This window comes from Bidens hawaiensis, unplaced genomic scaffold (assembly GCF_021521415.1).
Source record: "Bidens hawaiensis isolate Kalapana, Puna unplaced genomic scaffold, B.hawaiensis_p1.1 tig00036405_1, whole genome shotgun sequence".
Taxonomy (NCBI): Eukaryota; Viridiplantae; Streptophyta; class Magnoliopsida; order Asterales; family Asteraceae; genus Bidens; species Bidens hawaiensis.
The window spans coordinates 135,839-161,443 of NW_027496363.1; the positions used below are offsets into that span (position 1 = coordinate 135,839).

General features: G+C 38.4%; 1 pseudogene; it reads left to right on the top strand.

Moving 5' to 3' along the window:
• The first annotated feature begins 2,748 nt into the window (after positions 1 to 2,748).
• On the top strand, positions 2,749 to 3,791 carry LOC143588481 (F-box/kelch-repeat protein At3g23880-like; annotated as a pseudogene).
• Positions 3,792 to 25,605: the final 21,814 nt, after the last annotated feature.

Consider the following 25,605-nt stretch of genomic DNA (forward strand, 5'->3'; position numbering starts at 1 on the left):
TCATCTACGGCCGCTGATCCCTCTCAATTTGATGAAGTTGAAATGGAAGACTTGACACAGGAAGAATATCCAGAATACTACACGTCTCAAACTGACAATCTTCCTAACTCTGCAAGTTTCTTCCAAAATGTAACAGAGGAGGAAATACAGAAGAAGGCTGACGAAAGGTCAAACACAATGAAACAGCCTTCTGAAGCAGATCAAGCCGAATTCGTTGAGAAAACAGAAGAATGCAAGAAAGCTTTCAACGCTATTCTTCAGAAGATAAGGTCCAGAAGACAAGCAAAGCCGACCATTCCTCACACAACGTCTTATAAGATGAAGGGTCGTAGAACTTCAGGAGAGATTATTGCTTGGGCGTGTCTGAAGGATCTTAATTGCATTGCTATCAAGAGAGAAAAAGGGGTTGAGTACTTTCAACGTATCACTGACTTGAAGACTCTTCCTACTTATGATCTAAACCGTCTGAACTATCTTGATATGCTTTACGCCAGTTCATCTCCATTTGCCACGTACTATCAGAGTGTATTGCGAAAGGAATACAACTCAAAATGGAAGATGATCACTCCACAGAGGCCAAAGAGATATACAAGTAAAAAGGAGATCGATCCGATCACCAACAGGCCAAAGGTTATCTTGAAGTACATGCCACCACTCACGATGAAGAAGATTCCTCTAAGAAAGATGAAGCAGGACTTCTACAAAGCATTCAGGCATTGGTACTATGATGGAAGACTGCATGAAGCAGTTATCGTGCTCAACGACAATGGAAGTTGGAGCACAATTCGCATATTTGATCCTATGTGGCTCACAAACTTGTCACGGGAGGATGTCTATACGCTATACAAGACAGAGATTCTTTATGCCCCCGAAGACAGAGAGCAAGCATTAACGTATAGAAATGTCATTAGGATTTGCTTTGCCTATGACATACATGCAGGATCAAACTGGAAAGAGCAACAGAAGAAGTATGCACAAGAAACTGAAGCTTAATTGTCATGTTTATTTTGTTTCTTGTTGTAATTCAAGGTTTAATCTTCTGATTGTAATTGTTATTGAGTTGAATGTAATTTGTTTTGGAAAATTGGGATAGATTGTGCTTAAATGTTTATCTAAAATTCCAATTGACAGCTTCTCAGGATATGCGGAACCTATGGTAAGTCTGACTGACTGAACCATTTGATCTTGAGAGAACTTCATGAAGAAAGGAGTTCGTGGATGCAACGTGCGCACCACTAGCTTTGAGAAAAGAGAGAGTGAGATAACTCCAAGGGGGAGTTACGATCGAGCAAGAGAACTCGATTTATTATAAGTAAATAGAACTGGCTCCAAGGGGGAGTTTGTTAGGACATGAAATGTCATGTGTATGTCCCCAGTTCTATCCGGATGGTTCGATATGAAAATAACGATCGTGAAACCAAGTTAACGGACTGAAAATGTCAAAAGAAACTGATTCGATCGAATCAGTGACTGATTCGATCGAACCAGTACTCATTCGATCGAATGAGATACTCATTCGATCGAATCAGTATTCGATATATAAACGAAACTTAGGAAATTTCACGATAGAGTACACATTACACACAGTCACGAACCAGCTGCTGCCGAAAAACCTCTCTGCCAATCCTCGTCGTGTCGGTCTTTTCCTCCGTCCCTAGGTGTCAAACCGTCTTAGGAATTGTAACCGTGCGTTGTTGATCACCACCGAATCGCCGTGTTAGAGGATTCCGCACTCTAACACGTTGCCCCGTGAATCGTTGGGAAACCGTGTCCCGCACCGGTCCAACAGTTCCAACTTCACCAACACGTGAAGTTGTTCTAACTTCACCTATGACGAAGTTGGCTCCCTCCATAACTTCTCCCCATCTAGTCGGAATTGCATAGCGACAGTCACAAAATGCATCAACAGTTTAGATGTCGTTGGGAGGATTATCATGGGTGAGCGACGATTTCGTCGTTTTTTTATGATTCTTCAAGATGTTACGTCAGTCATTCTTTATATAAAAGTTTTTAATTAAAATTTCTTTTAATTATTTTATATTTATAATTATTTACTGCGGTATTTAATATAAATTTTACATGTGATAGTGGTCATCTTGTACAAATTTCTTTATACGACCCACCGCAGATTGAGATGGTGAAAACCATTCGGGCAATGTTAAATAAATATATTGTGTATGTATCTCAGGTCAAGCTGGTTCGTTTTCCGGGAAGTATGTTCTAATTTACATGTCTTTTTAAGAAATCTAGAGTGGCGTCGTACACCTAACTTTTTAAAAATATATATTCTATGTTTTTTAGTGAATATTTTGAGGTTAACTTGCTATACTAGGATCGCGTTTGAACCGGACATCCCAGAGAGACCAGATTTCCTTAATGTGTCGTTCTTAAAATATTTTAGCCTTAAGTTATTTGATTAGGATATTTTTTTATATTTGTTTTGATATTATTGTTTGCTTGTAGTGAAGATGTTCAAAACTTATGAATGACCACTTTTATTTCTTTAATTTATTTGTTTGTGTTTTTTGTGTGTGTTTATGATTTGTTATCTTCTCATATCATTATCTATACTATAAATAAGTTTTACTTTGCTTAATGTTGTCATGTCTTATATCGTTTCGTTGCAAGTATGTGTTTTACATATGACTTTATTTACATGTAATGCAATCACACCTACTTTTCTCCAAACTTTAAGCTAATTATGCTAGAACTAATTAGTCATTATTTGTGATAAACGAAGGTATCACCATGGTTGACCTTTCTGTTGAAATAATCATTTTCGAGATATTAACGAGGGTGCCAACGAGGATTGTAGGTCGTTTTAAGTCTGTTAGTAAGTAATGGCATGCCTTTTTGTCAACGCAAGAATTTGCAAGGGTATATTTTCTCACTCATTAATTTCATCTAACCAGAGAACTGTCATAATTGGCGACCTAACATGCTCTGTTCATTCGATTGACCTTCAAGCCGGTGAATATGGGCTAAGAACAATCGTTCCCTTTCCATTTAATGATGTCTCAATTCGGTCACATTTGGATGGATTGTTGTGTGTTTGCTTAAATCATACATCAGAGTTGCTTTTTTGGAATCCAGTCATTCGTGCGTACAAACATTTATCAACACATGAATGTTGTTGTTATGGATTCTTTGAATATGATGACGCTACTGGTTTGTACATTGACGATTACGAAGATTACAAGGTCTTACATGTAAAGGGTGGTGTACTTAGCGCCTGCATCTATTCTAGGAGAGTAGTATTTTGGAGAAATATACCTTTAATAATAAGACCAGAGTATGTTAGCCCTGCTTTCGGTTGGTCAACTGGTACTTTTTGTGGTGATACTCTTTATTTCACTGTTTGCGAGTCTTTGGTTGGAGGTAAAAATGTGGTACTTTGTTTTGATGTTAATTCGGAGAAATTTAAAGAGATAAGCTTTCCACCGGTTCCTTCTATGGGATTATTTTTAGAAATTTAGTGAATGTGAAAAATGAACTTCACATGTTTGTTAGCACTGGCATACGTGAGATGTCAGTTGAGTTGTGGATGCTAGAAAGGGGAACAATGGATTAAGGTCTTGTCATGTCCTTGAATCCCCTCTATACCCTTGTCATTATGGTGTGACATAACACATTTTATGACAAATGGTAATTGTTTTGTGATGACTAATGGAGGGAAGCTTTATAAAATCGTAATGGATGTGAAGCCCTTTGAATGCTTTTATCATGTTACTTCATTTCGTGGTTCTAAGAGAGCAATGTTTGTTGAGACTGTTGTTTCACCAAGTCTTTAGTTTGTCTCACTTAATGTTTTTATTATCTATTGTAATGTTTTAAGAAATCAGATTCTTCTTTTTTTCTTTCCAATTAATGTGATTAGTCAAGTGTCATGTACTATTCTTGCAATGATGCTTTCAGAATTTCATTGTGTATGATAAGTCACCTTTTGTTTAATTTACAAGGTATTTTTCAATTTACAATGACTAATAAACAACCAAAAGACCGTAATGATGCTTCTACCTCACTTGCATCTACGTCTGTTAAAAAACGAAAAGCGTATGACACGCAGTATTATGCTTCAAGCAAAGAGAATGGACAACCAAAATATCGTAATGATGACTCTACTTCAATTGGATCTATATTAGCTCAAAAAGAAAAGATTATAACAAACGATATTATATGTCTTGCAAAGAGAATAACAAAATATCAAAAGTCGGCATCAGCAATGCTTACCAACGTGATCCATTAATGGAAAGGATACCGTTACAAACTTTACAAACTAATAGTAGTCAAATGACACAAATGCCAAAAGAGAATGTGTCATGTAGTTCGACTCAAAAACGAAAGGTCCGCGATGAACCATTTCATGCTACACGCAAAGAGAACGAAAAAAAAAAAATACTTCAAATGGTATTCAATTTACACGAATTGTGACGGATGAGAGTACACCTACAACATCACTCCCCTCTGTAATTGGTAAAGTCATGCCTGAAATATCACGAGGTTTCTATTTATTTAAAAATGCTTTCTTTATTAAACTTGTCATCTTGTAACATCCTACTTTTGATTATAATAAATAAATGAAATTTTGTTTATTCCATAAAGTGTCGTGTGTCGGTTTAGTTAAATAAACTATATGAGGATGGGCCTGGACTTTAAAAGATGGAATGAGCCTTAACTCCATGGGCTTAAGTGAGTATAAATACCCCTTAAACCCTAAACCTTTCCATTTTTATCTCTACACCATAGCCTTTTTTTGGATAAAAATCTTCTGAGGATAATGTATCCAAATCCGTAAAAGTGAGGTATAGTGCTATGATAACGATAACGATTATGCGAATGAAGTAATCAATAACACCGAAATTTGTTGCGAGGAAAAACCCTTGAGCTTGTTTAGATCAAAGAGAAAAAACCCCTGGTGATGACAACTCGTCGATCACCAATTTAATAATCACAAAAAAGGTTACAAGTGTTTTGGAGATTACGATCAATGTTACAATGAATGCTAGTGTGAAGAGAGAAGTATGAGTTCTGCTCTAGTGTGTGTGAATACAAGTGAGTTCTAATTGATCGTTATCTCGATATTATAAGGAAAAAATCAACTAACAACATTTGCTAATAATCAGCCACTCTTCCATAACTCCTTCAACGTTCATTGACCACGTGCTGGGAGCTTCCAGTAGCGAACTTTTAGGTAGACTTGGTCTTGGAGCCGTTGTACTTATCAAATAACGACCTATACCCATGAAACAATTGTTAATAATATCAACTGCTGAGGATCCTTGATCCTGACATGACTCTGGAATTCTTCAGAAGGATAATTGATCCAGACATGTCTTCAAGGATAGCATATCCTCAGTATCGAAATTATCTGCTCTAACAAATGCCCCCAAAATGGCGGGTGTTTATGCTTTACAGCTGTCATTTTGAAATATGAATCTTCTGCAAAAAGTAGATGATTAGACAGTTTGCCAGAGATATTTACCATCCAACCCTTGATATTATCATAACCGCCTATATATGTGATTACTATAGCCCTTTTATAATCATATATCCCGGCCGTTCATCAAATATCCTTCTTTTCTATCTTTACTCTTTTATTATTTTGATAACAATGTCAGTCGCCTCTTCCTCTTCTCCTCCCCCTAGCCAGTCCGATCATTTTTTCGATGACTCCGGGTTAACGGAGATGCAACCACAAAACCGCATAGCCAATCCATCTATCGAAATCTGCCAATTCACAGACCCCGAGATCGATAAGTTTCGCTCACTGTTCCCATCGAAAACCATAGTCCGACCAAATGATTTCGGCGTCCGATGCGATATCTATTCACAAACTTGGGTGTGTTTTCCAGCTTGCCCCTTTCTCATCAGTTATCGATATCCGTTCCCTCCTTTTACACAAAGCTTCTTTGAATCCACTGACATATCCTACATCCAGGCTATGCAGATGCTTTGGAGAGTTTTAGGCACCATCGAAAGAATTATCGAGGAAGAAAAAATGGATTTCGGTCTTCAAGAGTTGTCTCATTTTTATACCCTCACTACCCATGGTCCAACTCGATTCCTTCTGAAGTCCAAACCTCGACAACCCAATCCAATCTTAAAAGTCACTCTGAATTATTCCTTTTGTAGGAATCAATTCTTTTTTGTGAAATGTGACTCCATACCCGGTGGGGCTGATTTACCTTTAAAGTGGGTCAGAAAGGGTAGGATCCTGGATCCTTAAGAAAGACATGATCTGTGGCGATTGATCTAACTCTGAATCTTTTTTATTGTTTGCAGTTGAGAATTTTGCTTCCCTGGCTAAGCTACCTGGAACAGAAGAATAAAACAAAACGGTTCCTTGCACTGGATACCGAGGTTAGAACTTTTCAAGCCCGTTTCATCAAGATTTTTGTGATATCTCCTCAGATTCCGACATGTCAAGTAAGATTAGTGTAATAATTTGAAATAAATAATGATAGATAGAATACTTATCTGTTAGTTCATTCCTGCAGGTGCTAAGAAATCTCAAAAGTCTGCTAGCAAATTCTCCTTGGAGGACATTGACAGTATGATTACTCCTCAAGATGTCAAAAAGGAGGCTTTGAAGAGCCTAAAACTGCAATACCAAAGCCAAGTCAGCCGCTTCCAAGAGAAAGAGATCCTCTGAGCCCGAAATCCACTTTGACCTGATCCTCACTATAAGTATCTTGTATCATGCTATTTTAAATTTAAGGATCCAATATCCTCACTTAATTGTTTGTTACAGGCTGTGAATGCTTTCAAAGACCACTACGAAAAAATTGTGAACCAGATGAGTGAGAAGCTATCCGGGATGGGGAATGTTGTGGTCAACAAGGATAAAGCCTTAATCCAGCTTAAGAAGCAGCTAGAGGATCAAGTATCCACAGCGGATGCCCAGCGCCAAGAAGAGGTGAAGCAGGCTACAGAAGAAGCTAAGATGTGGGCTGCCAGGTCGGTGCCGCAGGAAAGGATTAAAATGGCGATGGAGGCCGGTGATCCTGCTTTTGACAAAGCGACCTGGAATGTGAAGAAGGGGAAGACTGCTCTGGCGGCTCTTGGTGGTGAAGAGGATGCAGAAATAGCTGAGGAGAACGAGGCTGGAACAAGTGGGGTCAAGGATGTGGTGGAAGCTGGTGAAGGAGCGATGAAGGATATTGAAGACAAGGCCCGAGCCCATTTTTTTCTTTTGTTGATGTTTTTATTGATGATTTGGTTGTAACAAACAATAGTAATTTGGATTTAAGGATCCCTGATCCTCAAGACAATTTTCAGGGGTACTAAAGGTGGATGAATCCTCTGTTTGTGGGGATGAAGCCTTTGGTGCCTCTGACTTTTATTTTCCTGCACTTTAAGAACAATCAGTAACACCTGCTTAACCCGGGTGGATGGTCCATTTTTCATATGGTGAAATCCGGGTTAATGTTTTTGGGTAAGTCCATGTGACTTATGCCTAATAATATAAAGCTTTTGACTATTTGCTTGTTATTATTAAAGTTTGTTAGATATAAATTTAGTCTTGTTGAAGAATTTATAAACACCTTTGAATAAGAATTTTGAGGATAGAATATCCTTATAAAAAATATAGGCTAGGAATTTCATATCCTTAAACACTAGAATTTACAAATATCTTAACCAAATAAATGTAAATTGACAAGTAGAAATCATACCATAAGATCTAATTAGATTTAGGTTACCACAAGTGATGAGCCTTCTGTGATCCTTGTAGAAGTAATTTGATTTTGAATCCATAAGTTTTGATCTTCACAATGAACTTAGAAAATCTGTTGCAAACAACTCATAATGTTAACTAGGATTAAACCCATTAAGCTGGGGACAAGCACATAAATAAACTGGGGACAAGCCTGTGCAACTGGGGACAAGCCCGTGAACTGGGGACAAGCCTGTGCAACTGGGGACAAGCCCGTGAACTGGGGACAAGCCCAAAACTGGGACAAGCCCAAACCGGGGACAAGCCCAAAACTGGGGACAAGCCCAAACTGATGTTAAACTGGGGACAAGCCCAAACTGGGGACAATCACAAGGATACGGATGTCAACTGGGGACTCGCCCAAAGTGGGATTTAGCCCAAACGTGAGACAACATGAAAATGTTGTAAACCGGTGGTATGGTACGTCTACCACAAATCGTAGGATCCTCCATATAGCCGAAGACAACGAAATTGTCAGCCACTAAACGTGTAGTGGTCCCGTTGCCTCGGACTATACGTTGGATAGCGTGCGCTCCAGGCGAGAGTGTAGAAAATCTAATTTATAAGAAAGGTGAAAACCTTTAAACCTTAGGGATATGACCATCGGGGGGTCATACCCAATCATGGGCTAGGCCAAGGGAAATAGTAAAGTACCTTAAATGTAAAGTAGAGGTGGCCAACCTCTTGATCAATAAACATATTATTCGAACCCTGCATTGTTACTTAAAACTTGGAAGAAACAAATCGTTAAGAATATATTATCCTTGAATTAATAATAAGAAATTGAAAAGAATAAGTAATCAAATAGATATTACCAATTTTGGGATCCTTGATCCTCTAAGGATAATTGATCCTGATTAGAAAAAGTACTTTTTGAGGTAGATAGCATTCCATTCTCTTGGTAACCTGTTGCCTTCCATAGTGAGCAAATGATATGGCCCCTTTCCTGCCTCCGACTCGATCAGATAAGGACCCTCCCATTTGGGTGCTAACTTCCCATCAGCCGGATTGGTTGTGTTTTGGAAGGCTTTCCTCAAAACTAAATCTCATTCTTAAAATCTTCTGATCCTGATATTCTTATTGTATGCCCCAGCTACCATTTCTTGATATGCTGCCATTCTGATCTGGGCTAGGTCTCTGAGTTCTTTGAAAGTATCCAAGTCTTTAAGAAGTATTTCTTCATTGGCCTCAGGATCACGGATGCTTGTTCTGGCTGTAGGAACCACCATTTCTGTAGGATAACTGCTTCTGATCCAAACACCAATGAGAAGGGTGTTTGGCCTGTTGCATTCTTGGGTGTTGTCCTGTCAGCCCAAAGAACGTAAGGTAACTCGTCGGCCCATTTTCCCTTCTTGGATCCTAGATTCTTCTTCAAGTTGTTGATGATTATCTTGTTACTTGATTCTGCCTTGCCATTAGCTTGAGGATGCACTGGAGTAGAGGTAATCATCTTGATGCTCCAGCTGTCACAAAAGTTAGTGGTTCTTTTCCCGATAAACTGGGAACCATTGTCACAAATAATTTCTGAAGGGATACCAAATTTGGTAATAATATTTCTTTTAATGAAAGATATCACCTCTTTTTTTCGCGTACTTGAACAAAAGCTTCTGCTTCTACCCACTTTGAAAAGTAATCAGTCATTGCAAGCATGAATACTTTTCCTCCTGGTGCCTTAGGTAGTTTGCCCACAATACCATGCCCCACTTTATAAAAGGCCATGATGAGGATATAGGATACATAGGTTCTGCTGGTTGATGTAGGATATTTACATGCCTTTGACAAGCATCACATTTCTTTGAGTATTCCATGGCATCTCTCTTCATTGTTGGCCATTTGTATCATGTTCTTAGAATCCTAGAAAACAGGGCTCTACCTCCAGTGTGATTACCGCAATCACCTTCGTGAAAGTCTTTGAGCACCTCTTGGATTTCTGGATCCTTGATGCACCTCGAGTATGGTCCTGCAAGAGATTTCCTGTATAGCGTATCATCTAAAAAAAATATATTGTGATACCTTGAGTTTGAAAGATTTACGATTCTCCGTGGCTGGAATCTCTCCTGTTTGAATATATTTCTTGATTGGGAGGATCCAAGATCCTTGGTTATTTGAGGATGATGGATCCCAAAGTATGATTTGTTTGTCAGTTGTTATCCCTCCAACTTCTTGTTCTCCTATTGCTGGTGAGAATATATGAATGATTGGGATCTTTGCGTCTTCTGGAATCTTCAATGATGAGGCTAAATTTGCCAAAGCATCTGCCCCAGCATTCTCTTCCCTTGGTACCTGTATAATGCTAAATAATTTGAAGGCTTTTGCTAATTCCTTCACTACATCTAGATATTTGATTAGTTTTTCTCCTTTAACAGCATATGAGCCATTAAAGTGGTTAGCAATCAATAATGAATTTATATATACTTGAAGATACCTGATCTTCATGCATATAGCTAATTGTAAACCTGCAATCAAAGCTTCATACTCTGCCTCATTGTTCGTTGCTTGGAACTCACAGGCTATAGACTGGGGTAATATGTCCCTCTGTGGCGATTTCAGTAGGATCCCAAATCCTGTTCCTCTTACATTGGAAGCTCCATCAGTGAATAGTATCCAAGGATCCTTGGTCTCTTCTAGTTGTTGGACCTCCAAGTCGGCTTCTTTTTGCATGTCCCTACTGAAATCAGCCACAAAGTCTGCGTGTGCTTGTGACTTGATGGCTATTCATGGTTCGTACTGAATATCATATGCATTCAGTTTCACAGCCCACTTGACCATTCTACCGGATAACTCTGGCTTTCTAAGGACATTCTTAACAGGATAATTAGTTCTCAAAATAATAGGATGAGTCTCAAAGTAATGTCTTAATTTAGTAGAAGCCATAATAAGTGCAAGAATTAATTTTTCTAAATGAGAATACCTGGCTTCTGCATCCAAAAGACTTTACTTACATAATAAACGAGATGTTGTTCACCTTCAAGATCCTTCACAAGGACAACACTTACAACATTTCTTGAGACAACTAGGTATAGGTATAAGGATTCTCCATCCACAGGCTTCATCAGAGCTGTAGCTGAGGATAAGTAATCCTTCAAGGCTTTGAACGCAGCCTTATGCCTTTCTGTCCATCCGAACTTCTTATTTTTCCTGAGAATATCATAGAAATCTTTGCACTTCTCGGAGGATCCGGAAATGAATCTGTTGAGAGCTGCTATTCTTCCTGTCAGCCTTTGGACATCTTTAGCATTTGAGGGAAACTTTAAGTTAATGATGGCTTCTATCTGTCCGGGGCTTGCTTCTATCCCTCTTTTGGTCACCATATATCCTAGAAACTTTCCGGCCTTAACACCAAAATGGCATTTTGACGGATTCAGTTTCATGTTATATTGATCAAGGATATTGAACGCTTCCTCTAGATCTCCGAGGTGATCCTCAGCTTTCTTTGACTTTACCACCATATCATCTATGTAAACCTCCATAGTCTTGCCTAACTGATCATTGAACATCATGTTGACTAATCTTTGATATGTTGCCCCTGAATTTCTTAGTCCAAACGGCATAGCAATATAACTGTATATGCCGGTAGGAGTCATGCAAGCTGTATCCTCTTGATCAGATGGTTCAATCTGAATTTGTTGAAATCCAGAGGAAGCATCCATAAAGGTAAGCATTTCATGTCCTGCTGTTGCATCCACCATGGAGTCTATATGTGGTAACGGGAAAGGATCCTTGGGCATGCCTTGTTTAAATCGGTAAAATCGACATGAACTCTCCACTTTCCATTCTTTTAGAAACAACAACCACATTAGCTAACCATCGAGGATAATTAACCTCTATGATTATACTAGCCTTAAGAAGTTTTTCAACTTCTTCTTGTATGATCGTGTTCCTCTCAGGAGCGAATTTCCTTCGCTTCTGATGGACGGGTTTAACAGATAAATCAAGGCCTAACTTATGAGTAATTACCTCCTAAGAAATACCTGTCATGTCTGAATGCTTGAAGGAAAAGGTGGATTTTCTTCGCCTTAAGAAGGATATCATATCCTCCTCGATCTCACTAGTGATACCGGATCCTAGGAACACCTTTACATCTGGATCCTCGGGATCCAAGGATACTTCTTTAATGTCTTTATCCCGAGTTTCCAGTACGTCCCTAGGATGTTGATGTGGTTTCTATGCTATCGTTTGCTTGGCTGTCGGCTTCATTGAAGAAGTATAGTAGTTCTTGGCTTCCACCTGATCACCGTCTATCCTTACTACTCCCCAAGGGGTAGGTAGTTTAATGCATTGGTGGTAAGTAGAAGCCACTACCTTCATCCCATGTAACCAAGGCCTGCCTAAAATAACATTGCAACAAGATAGGTTATCAATAATACAAAATCTTTGATAAGAATTTAACCCTTCGATGTATATTGGGAGGTTAATTTCCCCCAATGTCTTATTGGTTTCTCCACTGAAACCAACTAGCACCGATGTTCTTGGGATGATCTCTGAGTCCGGTATGTTCATTTTCTGAAGAACATCATGTTGAATGATGTTGACCGAGCTTCCTCCGTCTACTAGGATCCTACGTACATAATGGTTAGCTATAAATAAAGTAACAATCAAACCGTCATGGCGAGGATCCTGAATGATTGATTTATCTTCTTCATCGAAGAAGATCCTTTTGTCAGTGGTCAAAGTGGTGGATATAACCGGTCGGTCCCCGTTATCCAATTTGATCTCCTTGGCGAGCCTTTTAGCTGTAGAGAAGGAAGTGCCGCATATGTCTGATCCTCCGGAGATGAAGTTGATCATACGTGCATCCGGTCCGTCATGGTGAGGATCATGGATACTCATCTTATCTTCTTCATCAAAGAAGATCCTTCTGTGGGTTGTTAAAGTAGTGGGGTCTTTTCCCATTATCCAACTTGGTCTCTTCGGCGAGCATCTTTGCTGGAGAACAGGAAGTTCGAAATATATTTGAGTCTCTAGAGATGAAGTTGATCAGGTGCGGATCTGGTGGTGGTGGAGTTGCTTTTGGTGGAAGATCTTCAAGATCCTGGATCTTGGACTTTTTCCTTCCGAAGAGCTCTTTAAAGTGGCCCTTGCTCAGGAGGTATCCAATTTCCCTCCTTAAACCGATGCAATCATCCGTCATGTGGCCAAAATCCTCGTGGAAAGCACACCATTTGGATTTATCTCTGAAGGTGGTTGGCTTCCCGTTATTTCAGGGCCACCTTGCTTTCTCCCCTAAATCCTTCATGGCACAAATCAAGCCATGGGTATCTATGGAGAAGCAATATTCTGAGATGCAGGGATAGTCTTCATCATCATCTCCTTCTTCAACTGCTTGTACGTTTTGATTATTGAACTTGGTGTATGGCTTGGAGTTGTTGTTTCTGTATAAGGATCATTTATTCTTGTCAGGGGATTCTTGCTTCGTCTGAGCCCCCAATCGTTCTTGGACCCTTTTGTCGTCTTCCAGCCATATAAATCTGAGTGCTCTGTTCCTTACTTCATCTAAAGACCTGCAAGGAGTCATCACAAGATCATTATAAAAGGGGAGCCCCTCTGAAATCCCATCTTGAATGCTTCAACAGCAATAGCTATGTCAAGATTGGGGATTTCCAGAGCTTCCCTGCCAAACCTCATAGCAAAATCCCTTAGGGATTCATCACTAGGTTGGATAACTTGGTAAAGATCACTAGTTAACTTCTCAAATTTCCTACTGCAGGAAAATTGGCTATTGAATAAGTTAACTAAATGTGAGAAAGAAGTAACAGAAAAGGTAGGAATACTTAGCAGCCATTTTAATGCAGATCCTGTTAGTGTGGATCCGAAACCCTTGCACAGACAAGCCTCCTTGAGTATCTCAAGGATTGGATTGATCTCCATCCGCTCCCTATATTGTGCAACGTGCTCCTCAGGATCCGTGGTCCCATTGTAAGTCTTCATGTCAGGGGTCTGAAATCGCTTCGGGATTTCAGCATCACAGATAGGTGGAGCAAATCTGGATAACTTGTGGCTTCCCTCCGGTATCTCCGGGATTGGGTGTATCACCCCGGGTACGCTCGATATCATATCCTTAAGTTTCCGCAGTTCCTTAGCCATGGCTTAGTTGATACCTACATCCTGCATGGAACCACGATTAGCATTTAAGGATATGTGATCATACGTATTACCTCTTTGTTGTGTAAAGGTCGGCATTCCGGTAGAATGGCTGAGATAAGAAGCGTCTGCTACAGGAGTCGGTACACCAGAAGCTATAGTCTGCATGGGGATTATATATCCTTCGTGGACTTCAGAAGACCGATGGTGTTGAACCCCTGAGAATCCTTGATCCTGAAAGAAGGATCCTTGATTCTAAATGTAGGATCCTAGTGGTTGGGAGTTGAAGGATCCTTGAAGGTATGAACCGGAAGATCCTGGTCGAAGGATCAATGGTCCTTGTTGAAAGGTTGAGGATCCATGAGTTGGTTGACTCATGGACCCCTGGTGAAGGATAGATGATCCTTGCTGAAAACTTGAGGATCCTTGAGCTTGCTGACCCACGGATCCCTGGTTAAGGAGGGATGATCCTGGGTGAAAGATCGAGGATTCTTGAGTTTGCAGACCCATGGATCCTTGCTGGAGGATATATGATCCCTGTGTGAATTGAGCCAAGGATCCTGGAGTGGTGAAATCCAGCATCCTAGGCATCAAGGGAGTCTGGTCTTCCGCTGGCCTCTTAGTTTTCTTGAGATCTTCAATCTCCCGAAGTATCCTTTGGTTGGTCTTGTTCTGCTGCTCCATGTAAGCCTTAACCTGCGAAACATAGAGGAAACATCGCTGTTAGTCTTAATCATAACCACCGACGCAGCAGCAGTGATTTTTGAGTTCTGGAAGACTGGTAGTTGCGTCTTGTTTCCAGTAGCAGTAGGCCGTGGTGCTCTCGTGATTGGTGGAGGCATCAGCGGCAAGGTTCTTGATGAGAGAGGAACCGAGGACGACATGGTTGACGAAGCAGAGGTTGATTGAGAGGCCATTGAAAGTGATATGGGTATGAAAAAACCGAAAATGGATGAGAATGATATGGATTATAGCACAAATTGCCCCACAGTGGGCGCCAAATTGTTTTGGATAAAAATATTCTATGGATAATGTATCCAAATCCATAAAGTGAGGTATAGTGCTATGATAACGATAACGATTATGCGAATGAAGTGATGAATAACACCGAGATTTGTTGCGAGAAAAACCCCTTGATCTTATTTAGATTAAAGGAAAAAAACCCCGGGTGATGACAACTCGTCGATCACCAATTTATTAATCACAAAAAAGGTTACAAGTGTTTTGGAGATTACGATCAATGTTATAATGAATGCTGGTGTGTAGAGAGAAGTATGAGTTCTGCTCTAGTGTGTGTGAATACAAGTGAGTTCTAATTGATCGTTATCTCGATATTATAAAGGAAAAAATCAACTAACAACATTTCCTAATAATCCGCCACTCTTCCATAACTCCTTCAACGTTCATTGACCACGTGCTGGGAGCTTTCAGTAGCGAACTTTGAGGTAGACTTGGTCTTGGAGACGTTGTACTCATAAAATAACGACCTATACACATGAAACAATTGTTAATAATATCAACTGTTGAGGATACTTGATCTTGACATGACTCTGGAATTCTTCAGAAGGATAATTAATTCAGACACGTCTTCATGTTATCAAAAATATTACAACTAACAAATTTATCTACTTTCATTCTTTTGAGAGCCAATTAATTGCATTGTTGATGGTCTAGAATCATAGATCTTGAAGCTGCAAGATTACCCAAAAACTTTTAACCTCATTCTCTTAAGAACTAATGGGTTTTAGCTATTTAGGGCTCATTCTATGTATGTGTGTGCTACAAATGCAGTAATGTTATCAGAAAAAGACGATCATATTTGACTACTTTATGATTTTTTGTCATAGATCATTTAATACTTCAGTCAAAGAACTTGTGTTGTCATTTACAAAGTCATCCTTGTTCATAAAATGAACTAACTATTCTTGAAGACCCTACAAAATTGTTTTTTCAGTTTTTGAAATTGTATTTCTTGAGATAAGAATAAACAATAGTAGCATACACATACTGTACAGTTTTTACCAAGTCTACTACCTAGTAGTCTTGTCAACAACATTTGTGATTTCAACAACCGTAAAAGAAAGTGAATCATGAGGGTGGAAAGTAGATATTAAATCTATTAGAAATTGAATATAAGTTAGCCAAAAACATGTTGCACTGTAGGCGTTCCTATTTAATTTAACTAACTTTGATTCCTCAACAGTTCAACTACAATAGATATAATCGTATTTCTCATGCTCAACAAAATGGATAGTCGATGTATATTAGATGAATAGATGCCATTAGGAGCCTGTGATAAATGATATAGTATTGGGTAGAGGTGCACAAATCGGTTTTTTTGAAAAAACCGGTTCGGTTATTAACCGGACCGGTTTTTTTTATCCAGAAAAAAACCGGTTCGGTTAATAACCGGACCGGTTATTAACCGGTTTTTGTCAATGAAAACTCAAACCGGCCAAACCGGTTTGGACCGGTTTAGAAACCGGTTAGAACCGGTTATTAAACCGGTTTTTTTACAACCGGTTTTTAATAACCGGTCTAACCGGTTAACCGGTTTTTTTTTTTTTTTTTTTTTTTTTTTTTTTTTTTTTTTTTTTTTTTTTTTTTTTGCTTTAGGGTTTAGGGTTTAGGGTTTCGTTGTTAGCATTCTTTGCTTGGAAGATTAAAAACACATAACTTTCATTTATAGCTTTTACATTAAAAATACAAACATTAAATCGTTATCGCATATTCGTAACTCAAAAATACAAACATTAAAGAATGCTTAGACACGATTACATTAACAAGTTGATGTTTGTTACTCATTTTCTTCGCTACCCGATCCCGAGCTATTCCTTAGGTAATCGTCGTACGCGGCTTCTTCATCGGTCATTGGTTGAGTGTGTCCTTGATTGACCTCGTCTTCATACAAGGCCGCCTCATACTCCATTTCCCCCTCGAGTGAGCGTTGATGTTGTGCCCTATCTAAAGAGTCCAAGTAATCCTTGTAGCAAATCGACATCTCTACAGCTGGTGGAGTGAGTCGAGTCCTCCTAATCGATATAACCCTGCCAGAAACAGAAAAAGCAGACTCCGAAGCTACCGTGGAAGCTTGGACCGTTAGTAAATCTTTGGCCATGGCGGCGAGGATCGGAAACTCATCCTCCTTACCTCTCCACCAAGCCAGCAAATCAAGACTTCTAAATTCATCCGGAGTCATGTGTTTCACAAAGTTGGTACCACCATACCTTCCAAGTTCACTGCTTGGGGTGTTTACCCTTTGACGTTTACCGGCGTCTTCCCAAATCATGTAGTACATCCCCATTTCAAGGTCGGTTTGGGATTGGGATTGGGCAACAGCTCTTAACGAGTCATGAATTTGGGAAGACGACCCGTGTTTTGTAAGGTAAACATCATACATGTTTGCCAAGGTGGTGTTGAAAGCATTCTTTAAAGTTTGGTTATAATGGGGGTTTTGATCGTCGTTTAACTCTAGCTCATCACAAATTTTTTCTATTAAAGCTTCAACACCACCAACATTGATGCAAGGGTTTAACGCAGCCGCACAGGTCAAAACAGCGGGTAGTTGTTGAAAATATTTTCTAAATTTTTCTTTCATTTTTGCACCCATATCAAAATAAGGTGCACCCCTACAATGAATTTCAGTCAACTTTGTGCACATGACAGCAATTTTTGGTAAAGCAATGGGGCTTGTTGGATAGTAAACCCCGGATAAACTAGTTGTGCAAGATTTAAAAATTTGAAGAACCTCCGTAACGATCTCAATCAATAACCAGTTTCTAGGATCGTACGGTGCACATTTACCCCTATTTGACAAAATTTGATGAAACGCAATTAACGATTGTTTTTGTTGGATGGCTTTCTCAAACATTTCACAAGTCGAGTTCCATCTTGTTGGACAATCCCAATTAGGCCCCAACCATTGACAGTTAGCTTCTTCACAAAATTTTTTGTATCTTGAAAATGTTGAATTGTTGCTAAAAACATCTCGTAACATTCTTTTAAAATTGTTTCTTTGCGTTTCGATCACGTTTAACCCATCTTGCACGGCCAAGTTGATAATATGTGCAATGCATCGGCTATGAAAAAACGCTCCATCACAGATAGGTTTATACTTTAATTTTAAATGGCCAACCGCGGCCGTATTGTTGGACGCGTTATCAAACGATATTGAAAAGATTTTATCTTCAATCTTGTATTGTCGAATGACTTTATCCAAGAGTTTAAAAATATTTCTACCCGTGTGCGGGTAATCAAACAATTGAAACGCAACGGTTCGTTTCATCATTTGCCACGACCGGGGGTCAACCCAATGAGCCGTCACACAAATGTATGAGTCGGGCGAACCATTAGGTACCGACCACACATCCGTTGTTAAGTTCACACCAGTTTGTAAGTTTGAAAAGTATGAAATTAGTTCGGATTTAGCGTTTTTCCATGCTTTAAGACAATCTCTTCTAAGGGTCGAACGACTTACGTGTTGGTAGCGTGGTTGAACATACTTTTGCATCATCTCCGTGAATTGAGGGTTGTCGAAGTGGTTGAAAGGAAGTGATTGTTGAATCACAAAGTTGCCAAACTGTTGACGTACCGCTTCAAGGTCGTACGTAAACACCGTTCCTTGATTCGTCATCTCCGGCTGCGAACTACTTCCGGATTCGTCCTTCAAGACCTTGCAAGAGGGCTTTTCTACATGAGCTCTTAAACTGGAGTTTGCTTCTTTGTTATAAAACTTCAAACAATGTTTGCATCTAGCTTTTTGGGTTCCGTTAGACATTTCGCATAGGTCGAAATGTTGCCAAATATCTTGGTTTCGTTTCGTGGGGATGACCCGAACGACGGTTTCTCCCGTGTTCGAGGCACCCATGTTGACCGATGAAGCAGCACTTTGGGAGGCCATGATAATCGACTACGAATTAAGAGTGGTATACTCGAGTATGAAATAAACGACTACGAAAGAAGAGCGTTTGGAGTTGTATAATCGCGTATGAAATAAACGTTTAGAGCGTTTGGAGTTGTATAATCAAGTGTGATCTAACCAATACCCAACCTAAACTATATATAGATGTTTGTGGGGGTAAAATGGTAAAAAAACAAAAAAAAAACGGCTAAAAAACGGTCAAAAAAAAAAAAAAACGGCTATAAAGCCGTTTGGTAACGTTCGAAAACCGGTTTAACCGGTTAACCGGTTATTAAAAAACCGGTTAACCGGTTTTTTTTATAACGGTAATTAACCGGTTATTTTAAAAACCGGTTAACCGGTTTTTTAATAACCGGTTATTAAAAAAAACCGGTTATAAAAAAAACCGGTTATAAAACCGGTTTTGGCTCCAAAACGTATAACCGATACGTAAACCGGTTACGTAAACCGGTCAAACCGGTTTTTAAAAAAACCGGTTTTTAAAAAACCGGTTTCCGGTTGAACCGGCCAAACCGGTTCCGTAACCGGTTTTTTTGAACACCTCTAGTATTGGGTGTCCAATGGTTTACTACCTTAGGCTCCATCAGTGACAGGTTTTGTCTGAAAGAAAGGATTATTATTACACTTATTAGCTGGTCAGACTGTTCGACATAAATTCAAAGAAAGGAAGTCGTTTTCGGTGACAGGTTTTGAAACAACAGACAACTATTCAATGAACAATTCTAGCCTTAAAAATAAGTGTATATATAGTTAGAATAAATTTCAATTATTACCTCATGTAAAGCAGGTGCATCATTTTCAATCTCTATAAGACTAAGGGGTGTGGGGGCTCCAGTGGGGGCTCCAGCAGAGCCAAGAACCAATAATATTATGACGTGTGGCAGAGAGAGAAACTGGATAAGGGGGATGTTGGAGCCCCTGGCCCCCTGGTGTGGAGGGGCTCCAGCAGGGGCTCCAGCGATTTTTTTTTTTAATTTTTTTTATAAATATATTCAAACAACATATTATTAAAAAAACACATAAAATATTAAAAAAACACACATTAATAAAAAAACACATTAATATCTAAAATTCAAATTAAAAAAAAACATACTAAAAATTAAACAAATAATAATACTTAATAATAACACTAATCTAATACAAGATCATCGGGTCGCATCGCCCACAAATGTTCAACCAACTCATGTCGAAGATTCCCGTGTGTCTCACGGCTCTTGATATTTTCTATGTTATGAAGTCTTTGTTGATCACTGATTGTGGACGGTTGTGGCGGAATGTCACCTTGGTAGTTTTGGCAGATAGCTTTGCCCTCGTCTTCTAACGTCATGTTGTGTAGGATCAGACACGTGTAGACGACGTCCATTATCCTCTCCCGAGTCCAATAACGTATCGGGTTCGCCAGCACATAATATTGTTTTTTCAGAACTCCAAAAGCTCTTCCAATAACGACATTTTTTTGTGTTAATTTTGAGAGGATTTTAGGAGGAAAGGTGTATAATTGTGAAATGGAGTATATTTTATAAAGGTATATATTAAAAGTTTAAGAATTTTTTTTTAATTTAATATGAGCCCAACGGCTCTTTTTGCTAAAATCTAGGTAACTTTCTCTCTCTCTTCTCCCGCTAACCAGCTCACGCCTGCCTCTATCCTCCTGCTAGCGCCCCTGGTGGTGTGGTGTTAGCGCCTGGGGGAGCGAGCGGAGGGGCTCTAGCGCCCCCGTTGAAGCCCCCACACCCCTCAGTCTAACATGTATTTCTCAGTGCTTGCGCAAGTACGAACTTATCATTAGGAGATATTTAATTAAAAAAAATCACACATATTAGAAATATTGTTAAGATAATAACATATTTGACAATATTAACCCGAACTATGAGAAATATTGTATTCCTCGGTTATTCGTTTTCTTATTTTGTAACCGTTACCGACCCGGTTCGTATTCAGTCAACTTTTATTAATAAATCCCACTTTTGTTTAGTATTTTTATTTATTTATTTGATTGATTTTAACTATGAAAAACATGCAAAAAAACAACCTCAAACTAACAATTTATCCACTTTTGCATTCAATACCATAAATCAAGGACCAATTTATAAATAAACCAAAAATATTTTCCCTCCTCTCTCTCCCTCACTGTCAGCAGCCGATTCCCCCCAACCTTTCTTGAACTTTAATTCACGTAATAATCAATAAAATTGATCCTACCAAATCATCTAATTACCTTAAATGCGTCTACCGACAATCTATACATGGTAATTGTTTAACTAGGACAACTAGTTGATTCATAATCACGCTTATAACGAAGCGCGGCCTAAATGGTTCCTAAAACACTATATAAACTCGTTTATAATTCAATTAAATGGCACCACACCACCTTTAAACCATCACAAGCCCAAACCCTAACTCAATTATAATGTTCGAAGCCGTCAAGAACCCGTTTGACATCAAGCTCCTGCCACGAACCCTTGTTCTTCGTTCCCCATCAATCCGTCACCATATTAGGTAAAATATGCATTGAGATCGGTTTTAGCAAACCTTAAACGTTTGAATTAATTTAAAGATCTAGGGTTTATGGTTAAATTGGGTTCTGAAACATACAAGATATATTTTTTTCAGTATGGTGTAATCACAAACTGCGCGGGTTCGAGCCCCCTACCCGGTTTTTGTTATTATTATTTTTTTTTTAAATCTTTTAAATCAATTTTTTTATGTTTATTATATATATAAACATTTTTTTTGATAAACCAAACCCCGAATCAACACTTTCTCTTCGTATTAATGTATATATAGGTATATATTTGTTTAATTTTTATAACTGAGTCTACATATATATATATATATGTATATATATATATTAACTATATACATTATACACATACATAAATAAGATAAATATATACATATATATTCTTTTTACAACTCTCGTTAATGAACCCAATTTACCTTAGATATTCAAAATATTCCGTTTAACTTTTCGCTAATATATACATATATTATTTTTAATGTCTACCTTACTTATGTAAAAATTAAACGTAAAAGTATTAATCCTAATAATAATAATAATAATAATAATAATAACTAATGATAATAATCACAACAACCATAATAATATGACAATAAGACTAATAACCCCATCAAGACCCAAGATCCGTCATATTATTTTGTCATTTATATTTAACTTACGTTAACATTAACAACTAGAAATAATTGTCGGTGAACCTCGAGGAGCTTGACCGTTTTCATCCTACTTTTTTTATATCTCATCCTCGCTTATCCTACTCTATAAGGTAAATAAATTCACATCCCCCTTTTTACCGTTTTCCATTTTGAGGGCGTTATGCGTTCACAATCAAACTTATTATAGATTTTCACTACGATTCCAATATATGTGTTTATTGAAATTGCTCGATTAGTTGATACGTGTGAATGTGACTATGTGTTTTCTTTTGTTTGTTGGAATCGATCTGCCCAAGACACATATTAAAGTTGATGTGGCTAGTATGTATTGATCCAAGTCGGGTCATACCCAATAACAAGCTAGACAAACACCACGATATTTATTATTAGATATGATCTAGTTAATAAATATCAACACTTATAATATTTGGAAATTTGTTTTCTAAATATTTGCATTTGTGTGTTAAATAAATTATATGGATAATTTATATTTTGAGAGATGTTATTTAAATTGGTTAAATAACATATTGCATGTTACTTATGATATGTTTTATAACATAAATATCATAAGTAAATAATTGTAAGTAATTAAAAGTGGATTTGAAATTTGGGTGGGAAAATTCCTCCCTCTTCTCTCTCCTCATTTTACTTCCTTCAAGACATGCATGTGATAGGATTGGAGGATCATAATTCTTGAACCAAGCATTCCACACTTTCTCTCACACACACATCTTTCTCATTTCTCTCCTCCATTGGAGCCGAAATCAAGAAGGAGAAAAGGAAGAACAAAAGGGTTTGTTCTTGCAAGTGTTAAGGATCCTAGCAACCAAGTTGTTTGTTGGAGCTCGTTGGGTATACAAGCTTGAGGTTTCCTCCTTTGGAATCTAGCCGTTCATATCATTCATTTCCTTCAGTTTTCTGGACTTGAAGGTATGATTCATGCACACCCTATGGTTGTTTTGATAGCATGTATTTCGTATATGGATCCGGGCATTGGGTTTTATATAAAACGGGTTTTATATGTATTGGTAAACAAGATTTAAAACTAATTATTTCTGTTGCGTTTTTCTATATAATGGGTTATATGGACTTTGATAATCTTGTTAAAACCCAACAATGGCATCAAGAGCCGCTTATACGGATACATGCTTCATAGATCTAAAATTTTCGGGTTTTATGGTGTGGTTTACCATATGGCCAAAAGTTTTTTGGGTTTTTGGTTACCCCTTGGTTCCTCAAGATTATACTTTACATGCTGTGATAATCTTGAAGAATTAAGTCATATGGATGATTAATTATTTTGTTTGGACAAAACCCGAAACTTTCGGTTTTGTTCCTCTTGGCCGAAAGTTTTATGGGTTAGAGGGGAACCATTTTGGTCTTTTAAGACCTTGCATATTTGGATGTGCGTTTGGATGTTCATAACTTAGCCATGACCTTTGGATGTGTGTTTGTGTTGTGATTTATTCGGTTTATTCAATTTGGTTGTAATATTCATTTATTTGGGTTTGTAATCTATTTATTCATTTCATTTTGGTTTGTAATAATAAGTAGATTAGTTGTATTTCTTTTACTAGAGAAAATGTATTAGGATATGTTTTTTTTTGTAAAAGAAGAAGCAAAAAAGTTACGGTTTTTGTTTTGGGCCTTAATGGACCTCATAGTCCAAGTTGGGATTTCAGCCCAATGACCAAAGCCCAAACTTGGAGGCCCATGGAAACTAGGAGCTGAAGTTGGAGCCCAAATGGAAGCCCAAATAAAGTGAAAGAGTCACAACATTAGGTGGACACTTGAAACATATGGATGCGGGATCAAGTGGGAGTTCACCGACACATGCCTTGTGTCATTCTCGTCCCTTAGGAGAGACCTTTTGGCACACTTGTTTCGGTCAACAAGTGTTGTCATTCTAGGTGGCTATGGTTTTGGACTTGTGTTTGTATTTTATGCTTGTATGGTTGATTTATGTTTATTGTTTTGTCATGTTTGGATGTTAACAATTAAAATCGACAACTAGCATAAAAGTGATTCCTTTGAAATTATTAAGTGATAAAATTGTTTTATTAACTATTAATGATTTCATAATAAAATGGGTTTTCAAATAAAGTACCATACATTTGAATGCATGCAAATGCAAGGTACATAGTTTTCCAACCTAGAATTTAGAATACTTAAATCCCTTTTTAAAACAAGTTAAACACCATCCTTTTATACGACACTTAAGTCACTTGTAGACTTGAATCGTGGAATAGGGTCACCTAACCACTTTTAAGAAAACTTGTGATCTTGAGGTGGTTTTACAATACTTTTGGGATGAGGGTCACCTAACCACTTGTATGTGTAAACTCACACGTGTGTGTAAGTAGGACGACTTGATTTGAAACCATGTGAATAGGGTCACCGGCACATGGCGTTCAAAGGTGTTGATGGGATTAAACGTGCCAACTAAACATATGATGTTTAACCGATCCCATAAAACTAGAAGTTGCAAAGGGTTGCAATTGTCAAACGTTGACTACCTTGTTAATTTGAATAGTAGGATAAAAGTCACCTAACTACTATTTGAATGAAACGTTGGATTCTAGATTTTAATCATTAATTGTCTTGGAGACATTAAAGGGTATTAAAGATTAAAATTTATTGATATCGAAAATACTAAATTGAACTTTGTTAAATTCTTTATAGATGGCCGCAAACAATCAACAGAACGCTATTATCCCTCATGTGCATAATCTATCACTTAGATCCATTCTGGACAAGGATCGTCTAAACTTTAACAACTTTATGGACTGGTATCGACACTTGAGAATTGTTCTCAAACAAGAGAAGAAGTCCTACATATTAGACGATCCTATTCCCGATGAACCCGATGTCAACAACTTGGATGCCTATGCGGATTGGCTAAAATACACCAAGGATTCGGTGCAAGTTCCTTGCCTCATTTTAGGAACAATGATTCCCGAGATCCAAAAGGATTTCGAGAATCATGGGGCGTATGACATGATAACCCAGCTTAAGGAAATGTTCCTTACTCAAGCTAGGGTGGAGCGCTTCGAAACGGTTCGAGCACTTCATGCATGTCATATGGAAGAAACCCAATCCGTGTCATCTTATGTGCTTAAGATGAAAAGCCATATTGATCGGCTTGAACGGCTTAACTGTCCCGTCTCAAAAGAGTTAGCCACAGATTTGATCCTGAACGGCCTAACTAAAAGGTTTGAGACATTCGTCATGAACTACAACATGAACGGATGGGAAAAAAGCATTGGTGAGCTTCACGTAATGCTTAAGACAGCCGAAGCCGGCATGGGTAAAAAGGTTTTACCCGTTCTTGCGATCAATGAGGGTGGCTTGAAGAAGAGACATCACCCGGAACCAAAGGCAAAGGTTTTCGTTGGTAAGGGGCAAGTCAAGAAGGGGTTCAAGGGGAAGGCAAAGGCGGAACCCAAACTCAAGAAGCTAAAGGTTAGCGCTGAGGATCCGTGCTTTGGTTGTGGGGAGATAGGTCACTGGATGAGAAACTGTCTGACCTATCTCAAGGAGTTGAAAGCTAAGAGGGATGCGGGGCAAACCTCAGGTACAACTTTCATGATCCATATTGATCTTAATATTGTTTCTTCTAACACATGGGTATTGGATACCGAATGTGGAACTCATATCTGCAATTTATTGCTGGGGTTCAAAAGAAGAAATGATTTCAAGAAAGGAGATATAAGTC